The sequence below is a fragment of the Saccopteryx leptura genome, chromosome 3, assembly GCF_036850995.1.
Source record: "Saccopteryx leptura isolate mSacLep1 chromosome 3, mSacLep1_pri_phased_curated, whole genome shotgun sequence".
Taxonomy (NCBI): Eukaryota; Metazoa; Chordata; class Mammalia; order Chiroptera; family Emballonuridae; genus Saccopteryx; species Saccopteryx leptura.
In genome coordinates, this window is record NC_089505.1 from 346085244 (window position 1) to 346097672 (window position 12429).

Sequence of the window (12429 nt, forward strand, 5' to 3'; positions counted from 1 at the left end):
AAAAGTTTTTATTAGAAAGAGAAAACCCCCTTGGTTACTGGTTTTAAAACTTTGATTAACTGGCTCTGGCCAGTTAGTTCAGTTGGTTAGCACATTGTCAAAAAATGCCAAGATTTCAGGTTCAATCTCCAGTCAGAGCACATAGGCACATAATGGGAAGCAACTAGTGGAAGTAAAACTGAGTGGAATGGCAAATGAATGCCTCTTTCTCTCCCTTCCTCTCTCTCTCTCTCTCTCTCAAATCAATCATTAAAAATTTGATTAACTAACAAACTAAGAATAAAAGATTGTTCCAGAAATGTTAAGATGTGTGTGAGTGTGTGTGTGTGTGTGTGTGTGTGTGTGTGTGTGTGTTGCATTACCATACCCAAATCTGGTGCAAGTAGCAGAATAGATTTCAGTATTTGAGATCACCAGTAGTGAATAAACCAAACATGCAGATTGTAATAGAATAAGTAAAAAGAATTGTGTCTTTTTTTTCCCTCAGGACATTTTATATGTTGTGTCTTACAAAAAGTGTTTAAGGGGAGAAATGTTTTTGCCATTCTGATGATGGAAAACAACCTTCACCTCTAATATGCTTCTCCAAAAGAAGAATGTGTGAGGAATTAAGTACTTCAGTCTTTCAGAATTCCAGTCAATGGGAGAAAGGAATCAATTCAATGGGAAGATAACTTCAGTGTTTATCAGTTGTTACAGAAATTGATGAGCCCAGTCTGGGTGAATATCAAACAATAAAATGGAAACTTTCTCTAAAAGAGTTTGAGACCTTAGAGTAAAGCAGATCTATTGTTTCTCAGCCTTTTGGCGAAGGTCAAGTGTAGAATAAAACAGATCTAGTTGAAGTCTTAGTTCTACACTTATTTTCTTTTTTTTTTCTTTTTTTTTTTTTTTTATATATAATTTTATTTTTTTAATGGGGTGACATCAATAAATCAGGATACATATATTCAAAGATAACAAGTCCAGGTTATCTTGTCGTTCAATTATGTTGCATACCCACCACCCAAAGTCAGATTGTCCTCTGTCACCTTCTATCTTGTTTTCTTTGTGCCCCTCCCCACCCCCTATCCCTCTCCCATTCCCCCCTCCCCCCCCGTAACCACCACACTCTTGTAAATGTCTCTTAGTTTCACTATTATGTCCCACCTACGTATGGAATAATACAGTTCCTGTTTTTTTCTGATTTACTTATTTCGCTTCGTATCATGTTATCAAGATCCCACCATTTTGCTGTAAATGTTCCGATGTCATCATTTCTTATGGCTGAGTAGTATTCCATAGTGTATATGTGCCACATCTTCTTTATCCAGTCATCTATTGATGGGCTTTTTGGTTGTTTCCATGTCCTGGCCACTGTGAACAATGCTGCAATAAACATGGGGCTGCATGTGTCTTTACGTATCAATGTTTCTGAGTTTTTGGGATATATACCCAGTAGAGGGATTGCTGGGTCATAAGGTAGTTCTATTTGCAGTTTTTTGAGGAACTACCATACTTTCTTCCATAATGGTTGTACTACTTTACATTCCCACCAACAGTCTACACTTATTTTCTATATAACATCAGAGTAGCTGTGTAATTTCCCTGAGCATCTATAAAACAATCAAACCAAAGATTTAGGTAAATATGCATGAGAAATGGATACCAAGTATCTGGCACTGTGACATTAGTAATAAACACAGTTACCATGAGAAGTTTGTAAGTGCTCCAACGAATTGGAGCTGCCTGTCTCATAAAGATATTTGAGAACTGCCAGGCGTCCCCAAACTACGGCCTGCAGGTCGCAATGCGGCCCCCTGAGGCCATTTATCCAGCCCCCACTGCACTTCTGGAAGGGGCACCTCTTTCATTGGTGGTCAGTGAGAGGACCACTGTATTTGGAAGCCCTCCAATGGTCTGAGGGACAGTGAACTGGCCCCCTGTGTAAAAAGTTTGGAGACCCCCTTCAACATTTCTAGTTCTCTTCTCCATCATGGACACAGGAAGACTACATATCTCTGCTCCTCTGCACTTGGATGGTGGCATGTGACTCTTTGTGGCTAAACTTCTAGGTTGAAGTATTTAAGATACAATGCACAATTCTACTGGTAAAATGATAACATATTTTATGACAAGTGACACAAATTAAAAAGCTTAGTACACTGACCTGTCCAACTAGAGAGTCACCCAGACTTGCAGTGAACTATACAAGAACAACAATGACCTTTGTTATGGTAAGCAAGTGAGACATTAGGTAGTTTGGAACTGTAGCTTCACCTCACATATCCTGACTGACACCAGCATTTAATGGAGACCATGACCAACTACAGACATAAGAGAGACACAGAGTGCACAGATGCAAGAGCCTAGGCCTTTGTCTTAGTCTCTTTGGGCTGTTATGAAAAAAATTACCATAGGCTGGGTGGCTTGTAAACAATAGAAATTTATTTCTCACAGGCCTAGGGGCTGGCAAATCCAAAATCAAAGCACCAACAGATTCAGTGTCTGATGAGAACCTGCTCCTTGGTTTGTAGACAGCAGTCTTCTCTGTATTCTTACATGGCAGAAAGAAGGAAGGCTCTCTCTGGGACTCCTTTTATAAAGGCACTGACTCCATTCATGAGGGCTCCACCCTCACGACCTAATCATCTCCCAAAAGATTCCCCTTCTAAAACCATAACCTTAGGACTTGGGATTTCAACATATGAATTTGAAGGAAACACAAACATTCAATCTAAAGAAGAATTAGAGTCAAACTTGGATTTAAACTTTTCCTGTTTATTACCTGGGTGTCCTTGGCAATATACTGAGCTATTTCTTCATTAAGAAAATGCAAGTTACAATATCTTTGCACAGGGTTGCTGCAAAGAGTAGAGATAATATATGTAAAGTACCTGGCACAAAGTAGGTCATCATCATCATCATCGTCACTGTTACAATGAACATTTGCAAATACGAGCAGTCACTTCTCCATTGCTTTCTATATAACTGGCTGTATATGATCTCCTGATCTTCTGGGGAGATTTCCGCAGCTGGTCAGATAAGGCAGGGTGTGCACAACAGGGATAATGGCCCTTAGTTCAGGGAAAGAGAAATTGGATCAAGAGCCACGAGGGCCTTACAGATGGCTCTCAAATGAAAACTCATTGATACTCATTGCATTTTACCGACAATGTTTTCATGAATTAGATCATCACCTTTCTCCAAACCAGAACTTTATGAAAATATTTCTTTGACATCTATAGACATATTAACAAAATGAGGATTCCCTGTTTTGAGAATGTGCACAAGAATCAAAAACATTTCTTGACTAGTATATCCTAGGCACTGTGCCAAGTGTTTTACATACATTATCTCATGTAATTCTCACAATATTTTCATGAGATGTGTACTATGTAGGTATTCTCTTTTATAAAGGAAGCAACTTCACTGTAGGAAGAATTGAGGACAATCATGTGCCAGGCACTTTTCTTAGCTTTGTAGGGATTGTCTCATTTGCTCTCCAATACCAGCCTATGGAGTCTTATTATTATCCTGCATTTGCAAATGAGAAAACTGTGACTCACAGATATGGGTACATTTCTTAAGGACACACAGTTTACAGAGTTACCATATATCCCCATGTATAAGACACACCTTCATTTTTGGCCCAAAATTTGAAAAAAAAAAAAAGTGTATTACATAAAGTTACTGAACTCCAATTTTATTCATCATAGAATTCATATAACTCCTTATCAGTGTCAAAACTTGTAAAAAAAAATAAAACTACAACTGCTGTATAAGATGCTACCAGTTTTTAGATCCCAATAATTTTGAAAAAGGGTGCATCTTATACATGGAGAAATACGGTAACTATCATTCACATCCAGACAATCTGACTTTGAAGCCCTGTGTATAAGCTCACGTCATGGTGCAAAGTGCCCAAGGGCCCTAGCCACGTAAGCAAAAATGGAGACCTAACACAGCATAGTTAAACCTCAGACTATAGGGTCAGATCATAACCTTTAGCAACACTGAGCACTAAAGTGTAGAGTTTCCCCCACACATATATCATTCAAAGTTAAAACCACCCTAAATTATAAAACCAAAATTACATGTATACTAAAATTAAAATATTCTCTATCTAGCTTTTCTGATGTCACAACTCTAATTATGGGTGTATAAAATAAAAACTCTTCAATATTTTTTGTGTCACCTCTAGGAAGACATTTTTGCAGTCTCCTATTTTTTTTTTTTTTTAAATAAATTTTTATTAATGGTAATGGGATGACATTAATAAATCAGGGTACATATATTCAAAGAAAACATGTCTAGGTTATTTTGTCATTAAATTATGTTGCATACCCCTCGCCCAAAGTCAGATTGTCCTTCGCCACCCTCTATCTAGTTCTCTGTGCCCCTCCCCCTCCCCCTAACTCTCCCCCTGTCCTCCCTCCCCCCACCCCTGGTAACCACCACACTCTTGTCCATGTCTCTTAGTCTCATTTTTATGTTCCACCAATGTATGGAATCATGTAGTTCTTGTTTTTTTCTGATTTACTTATTTCACTCCTTATAATGTTATCAAGATCCCACCATTTTGCTGTAAATGATCTGATGTCATCGTTTCTTATGGCTGAGTAGTATTCCATAGTGTATATGTGCCACATCTTCTTTATCCAGTCTTCTATTGAAGGGCTTTTTGGTTGTTTCCATGTCTTGGCCACTGTGAACAGTGCTGCAATGAACATGGGGCTACATGTGTCTTCACGTATCAATGTTTCTGAGGTTTTGGGGTATATACCCAGTAGAGGGATTGCTGGGTCATAAGGTAGTTCTATTTGCAGTTTTTTGAGGAACCACCATACTTTCCTCCATAATGGTTGTACTACTTTACAGTCCCACCAACAGTGAATGAGGGTTCCTTTTTCTCCACAGCCTCTCCAACATTTGCTATTACCCGTCTTGCAGTCTCCTATTTTTGCTACAACCAAAAGAATAGAAAAGTCATCCTCATCAGATTTTAGAAGAAGACATCAGAGGCAAATATTCTGAAATAATGGAAGTACAGCAAAATTTTCTCCACCAATAATTTGACATTAACTCAAAGTGCCCTATGGCAAGAGTGCATTGTTTCCAAGTGAATTAAAATCTGAAGATCCAAATGAAGTCACATGGACGTTAGCACACAATTTCACTGGCTAGTCAACCCACCTCTCTAGCCAGACTGCCTCAGCCTCCACTTCACTTACTTCTTGCAGATGTGGTGGTGTATTACAGTGCCCAGGACCTGTCTTGTCTTGTTCTTCAACCTCTGCCCCTTCACTGGTAAAAAATCACCAGAGGATAACACCTCCTCTCTGCCGTGGCTGCCAGTTCTCACCACGATAATGTAGCTTTGTCCAAGGACCATTTCATTGGACTTCAAAATGTGCAAAACTTTTGCATTGCCAAAGACAGCTGCACTTCTTTTCTTGCTTCATTTAAAATGCACCTGTTGTAAAGTACCCAATCCATAATTCCACAGGTTTTTTAGAGACACCAAGTCCAGATGAGTTTTGGAGAGTTTTATTAAAGGAGGAAATGTATTAAATATGCTGGCCGCATATATCTTACATGGGGCAGCAGTCCCAAATCGTGTGTCTGATTAATATTCTAGGGACTGGTTATATACCCTTAATTATACATGGGTGGGGAAAAAGCCTGACATCACGGCATAAGCTTATAACCTTTGTTTTCACCTATACAGGTTTGGGAAAAGGGTGAAGGGGGGGGTGGGACACAATTTATTAGCAAGTTTATAACATTTGTCTATAGGATTCATAAAAAATGTTTCTACACATTAAAACTTACAAGGTAACACAATAGTAAAAATGTCATTCTACATATTAAAAGATATTCCTATATTTTCTAGTGTTCACCTGCCATTCCTTTGTTCAGAGATATATATACATTAACTAAACGCTTTCAGGAGGGGAGGGGTAGTTTCCATGGGGACAAATGCCTGTAAATGGCCCATCAATATAAGAAAAGGTTTAATTTAATCTTTTCTCTTTCTGCACCTGGGTAGCTATTCACTCACTTCCTCACAGGTATGGGGGGAGGTCAGAGAATCCAACTCTCCTTCCCCTCTGCATTTACAATACAATGCCATCGGCCATCCTGGTTTTGATGCTAATCACACAAGTACAAAGATCATTTTCAAAATCTCTCTGCATGCCTAGCCCAAATTAATAAAATGTTCTTTAAGCTTCCTAAAATATTAATATTAATTCTGTAACTTTTCATACCTTATAACACACCTCTCTCCCCTCCTTGATATCACCTTTTATAATAACCTTGGTTCTGTACACCACTGTTTATGCTCTGTATCCTGCATGACTCCTACGGAAAAAGGCTCTCAGCTTCCACCTGCAAACGTTCTCCTGCCAGAGATCATATCCAGCCTGAGTTTGAGGCTAAGGAAAACCACTACATGTCCCCTGTGTAAAGCCAGTAGCCATGGCCACTATCACAGCCGCCTGGCCCATGCAGGTTCCATTGGATTCGGACAGTCAGTAAAGGAACAACAGAGCTAAAAACTGATGGGCCATCATCTTTAATTCTAATTTGCACCCGGTGGGCAAGTAAAAACACACACTGGGCTCCAAAACCCACTCACAATCAGTGCTCACAAAGCTACTGACTTATCCGAGTTTCCTAGAATCAAAGGTTTCTAGCTCACCAGACTTATTCACCTCTGTTCCCCATCTCCTTCCTTCTCCATGCACAAACTCTGCACAAACTGGCTTCTCACTCAACACTCCGCCATCTTGACTGCTTCTCCTGGCCTCTTCCACATGGCCTTTCTCTGCTGTAAAGCCAGAAGCCACGGCCACCATCAAAGCAGCCGCCTGGCCCATGCAGGTTCGCACTGGATTCGGACAGTCGGTAAAGAAACAACAGAGCCAAAACTGGTGGGCCATAGTCTTTAATCCTAGCTTGTACCCGGTGGGCAAGCAAAAAACACACACTGGGCTCCAAAACCCACTCACATTCAGTGCTCACAAAGCTACTGACTTATCCAAGTTTCCTAGAATCAAAGGTTTCTAGCTCACCAGACTTATGCACCTCTGTTCCCCATCTCCTTCCTTCTCCCTGCACAAATTCTATACAAACTCTCTTCTCACTCAGCACTCCGCCATCTTGGCTGCTTCTCCTGGCCTCCTCCACGTGGCCTTTCTCTGCTCTCTGCTCTCTAATGCTAATCTCAGGAACCAAGAGCACAAACTCCCATTCTGCCCCCATTTTATAGTGTAGATTCAAAACCTTTGATCCAATATACAAAATAGGGAAGTCTCTGATACAGTCATTTCTCTGAGGCATAATTGGATTGTACCACCCCACATCAAAAAGGGTGGGAAAGGCTTAATCCCAAAACCAAACCCCAGGCTACAACGATTCTGCCTGCCCACAGCCAGCCCCCAACACACATTAATATCACCTGGGCAACAGCCTCCACGTGGGAAGTGCCATCTTTAACAAAGTGAGCATAATACATTTTATCTGTCCAACATCTGCTCTCCTCTCTAATGCTAATCTCAGGAACTAAGAGAGCAAGCTCCCATTCTGCCCCCACTTTATAGTGTAGATTCATAACCTTTAATCCAATATACAAAATAGGGGAAGTCTCTAATACAAAGTCACTTCTCTGAGGCATGATGGGATTGCACCACCCCACATCAAAAAGGGTGGGAAAGGCTTAATCCTAAAACCAAGCCCCAGGCTACAAGGATCCTGCCTGCCCACAGCCTGCTTCCAACACACATTAATATCACCTGGGTGACGGGCTTCCATGTGGGCAGCGCCATCTTTAACAAAGTGAGCATAATATATTTTATCTGCCCAACACCCTGCCTCCCTCATCTCTGCTCTCAGACACTCGTCACAAGACGTTTCCCCTTTAATCCAAAGCAACCCCCGTGGGTAGACAGTGAAGGACACTGGGCCATTAGAGCAGCAGATGGAATCCCAGTTTAGGTTTCATGAAAATTACAGTTATATTGAAAACAGATTAAGTTTGACCAACAAAGCAGACATGCCAATTTACTCTTCTTTCTGGGACTTGAAAAACCAACTCAAGGGATCCTGAACATATTTCAAATCTGAGTTTAACCCTCCCCAAGCAAGACGCACTAATACCAACATCAGACATGGTCATCCATGGCTTCAGACTCGCTCTGTCTTCAGCAGCCTCAAGCATTCAGATGGGCTGAGCGAGGGGCAGAGCCAGAATGGAACACAGTGGGCTGTCATTAGACTATAAATAGCTAAAAAGAAAAACATTTGCTTAGTTTGAACAACTGACAGCTTCAAAAGTGGACTTTTGAAATCAAACAGAGAGATTTAGCTGTTCAAATAATATTCAATGTTAAATGTAATTAAGAAATAAAATTTAAAAAATAAAAGACAATGGCATTTTACAGTCACCATCATGTGCAAGAAAAAGAGGAAGAAGAAGAAGAAGAAGAAGAAGAAGAAGAAGAAGAAGAAGAAGAAGAAGAAGAAGAAGAAGAAAAAGCTAAAAGGAAATGTATTCAATGGTATTGATTCTCCTTTGAGCTGGTCTTTTGAAATCATACAGACTTGCCTGAGCTCACAACGCATTCAGCCCAACCAACCTAGACTATCTGAATTTTCCCAGTGCGGTAGAGTAGAGAGAGGCCACGGAGTCTACTCCACTCCACTTTCTCCGCAGTCCTCAGCTGTTAACTGTGAGTACACAAATTCACTTTTATGGTGAAAGGCTGCCGCATTTCTCTCCCCATGTTTTGGAAACCATCAAATAACTCATTCCCTCTTTTCACAGGTCTTAGAAGAGAGTCTAAATCTTCCCCTGTGGGTAAATACAAAATAGAACTTTCATTAGCAAATGAAGAATGCAAACCAGGAGTTTCATTTTGGTATGTGCATACAAATCACATTGGGGCAGCAGCTCAGTCAGGCCCCCTGAATGCAATAAGACCAGAGTCAGGTAATCATTCTTTAAATGGAATCCTGAAAATTGATTTCCTTCTTTGCATATTTCCTCTCCTGGAAAAAAATTCGTCAGCGATTAAAAGTGCTGAATTCAAGCAGAGTGCCTGGTTCACAGATGAAACCACACATAGAAAATTGGGAGACGCATCGCAGCATCCAGTACTGTAATTAAGAAAATTGTCTTTACGCTGTTCTATGAATATGAATCACTGAGTAAATGACTGAGCAGCACCGTCTCTTCATTACCAAGAGAGCTGGATGCAGGAGAGGGCCCGGGTCTCCAGGAGATCCAAGAAAGGTTAGAAGGAAGAACAATCAGAAGTCAAGTCAGATCGTCAAATCGAGGAGCTCAGATGCTTGCAAAAAAATAGGAGATAAAATACATGAAACCTGCAGCTCAGCTATCGCTGAAACATTGATCTGGGTCAGAAAGAGGAGATAATGTAGAATGTCATGGCTATAAGGTACCTAGGGAAAGTGTGGGCTCTGTGCTCTTCAGAGATTTTCCTAAGGTTTCAACTACCTGGCCCCAGCACAGTTCTTCATCCTTCCCAAAAGCCCCTCCCTACTCTGAACACTAAAACCACGATGTTGTCACCTCTTTCTTCTTCACCAGAGAGCAGAGCTGGTACAAGCCATTGATTCTAGGAGAGGCTGAGGGAGAAAGCACAGTGATTGTGCTAGGCTCTCGGAAGCGCTCCAGTGACTACTTGGCAGAAACGGAGCAGGGCTGAGTCAAGCGTCCCCTTGGGGAACGCAATGAGGAGATTACTAAAGACTGAGGAAGTTGATGGGGGAGATAGTCCCCAATTATTTTACAGTGATCCTGAATTTCCCCGAGTTTAGTCTTTCAGTTTGAAAGGCATCACATATATTGTGATGGAAAGAGGTGGTGAGTCCACCATGCAATATCCAGATGGTGGGTTATAGAGTTATACACCTCAAACGTATTAATGTTATTAACCAATGTTACCCCAATAAATTTCATTAAAATTTTTAAAAGTTACAGGAACATTTTAACTTTTGTATCTGGTGTTTCTGAAAGGAGATATTAATGAGACAAAAATGTAGAAACAATCTATAAAATTTTAATATTGGAAGATTAAATAAATTATGATATTCTTATAGATGGAATTCCACAAGGCCATTAAAAATATGTAGCATTTGTGTAATTATCTGATTTTACATGCATATTTACATGTATATATATAATTTGGATATGTCATTTTTATGTGAATTTTTTAAATTATCAAGTGAAGATCACCTGAGCAAACTTATTTGTTTTAGTATAGGATAGTAAAAACTCTTAGATTTCTGTAAAACAAAACCTTTGTGACTTGATCAGGTTATGATCTGAGTCCCCTAGGAACCCAAAGGACTTCTGGGAGACAAGGAATCACAGCCCCCATGCTGATAGGAAGACAAGAATTTAAGGTGACCTGATGTGTTTTCTGGGATTGCTCCCACCAGGGGGCATTGGCAAAGAACAGCGACAGGACATCTGAAATAAATTGACCGTGATGAGAAGTAGAACCAGCTAGGCTTTTAAACCGAACCTTAACACCAGAGCTGACGAGTTTGTATGGAAGGTCAGGTTCTGACACTGCGTGTGGCTGAATTCCTCTACAACCAGCTCCCTGGGACACAGTAGTTGTTGAGCATTGGAGAAGATTAAAAAACTAAGAGGACTAATTTGAGGAATTTGGGGAACCCAGGTGTAGAATTTGGATGAAGCTGAGTAAGAAAGACACAGACTCCATCCGCTCTTTCGACTCAGAACTGGCCAGCTCCAGCGCAGGCGCCAACAGAACCAGTTCTGAGTGATTCCATGTCTGCCACTCAGTGACGGCTGGATTCCAGCTGTGCAGAAGTGTCCAGGACAGTGCCTGGGTTTTCCAATCGGGAGCCGATTATTGATCACAAATTTCTAAGTAGCTCCTTTTCTTAGAAGTATGCAGAGTACAAGCTTTCTTTCTTTCCATAATACTGAACAAGGTATGCTTTTATTTTTTTCTCCCACCGTCTCTCTGAAAAATTAGTCATTTTTGTTCATTGCCTATCATTTATAACCCAGTTATTATGTGGTGTGATAACAATTATGAAAAGCACTAAGTGAGTCAGGTTGACTTTAAGTTTGGTTTGAGTAAAACACAAAACTTTCTGTTCTATCTTCATAATTAGCTGTTCCTGTAATACATCAGTTGGTATAGTTTCGACTGCAGTAACAGAAGCCATGACTCAGCAAGAAATAAAAAACTTTATTATTTCACATAATAAGAAATACAGTAGTTAACCACAGAGTAATTTGATTCAGTGGTTCAAGATAAGACATCAGGGACCCAGGTTTCTCGATTTTTCTGCTCTGCTGGCTAGTTTTCTTTATCCTAAGTATCCTTTTTATAATATTTTGGTTACAAGTTGGCTGCCAGCAGCAACATGGTCTCTTGTTCACATTCAGATGGAGAGACAGAGAGAAAAAGTACTGCCCAAGAATGGAATATAAGTCTGATTGAGCAACTAAAGTCAAAGCCCACTTCTGCCTCAGCAGTAGTTGCCAAGAGAATGTCACAATCTGACTGCTTTAGGCTAATTATCCACCCTTGGTACCAGGGATTGTGTTTGGTTCTTTTTAATCATTCAGAATACATGGTGCAGGAATAGATACCTGAACAAAATCAGGATTTCGGCAGGAAGAAGGAAGGGGTGAAGAATGTCAGATAGCTAACCAGCAGTCCTTGACTCAGTGATCATGTGGAGAGATTATTTATCTAGGAAAATGGATGTAAGAAAAAGAGGAGCTATGGACCAAGTATCACCTGGGAATAGCTGACACGCTTAGAAAATTGCAGGGTCCCTTGAACAGCATGGGTTTGAACTGTGCAGATCCACTTATATGCAGATTTTGTTCAATTGACACACATAGTTCCAACCTGAGTTACTCAAGAGTCAACTGGAGGTTGGGAATCAGCACATATGGGGAGGGACAACCTAAGTTATATGCAGACTTGGGACCACTTGGGTAATTGTGGTCCCTACTCCCCCTTTCCTCCTTGGTGTTCAGAGGTCACTTGTAGTATGGGGAAACAATGGTTGTGGTTTGAATTCACTGACTACTTAATTGATGCCAGTAGTGTTGGGCCAGAAATCACACTCGTGCTAAATTCAGAATACCCCGTTGTATTCACAACAGGATTTCATTTCTCAGCCATTCCTTCATTATGGTGAGCTCCTTACAACAAAGCTTTTAGATCACCTCCCCAAAGACAATTGCTGGTTATTCCATGCAGTCAGCCATTCAGACACAGTGGACAGGCCTGCACCTGAACCCTTGGTTGGGTCCACAAACTAGGTCCCCATCTGAGACCCCTATGTAAGAAACCCCCACATTAAAAATAAAATTAAACCAAAATTATTGAATAGTCTGCATATAACCAAGTCTAAGCTCCACTC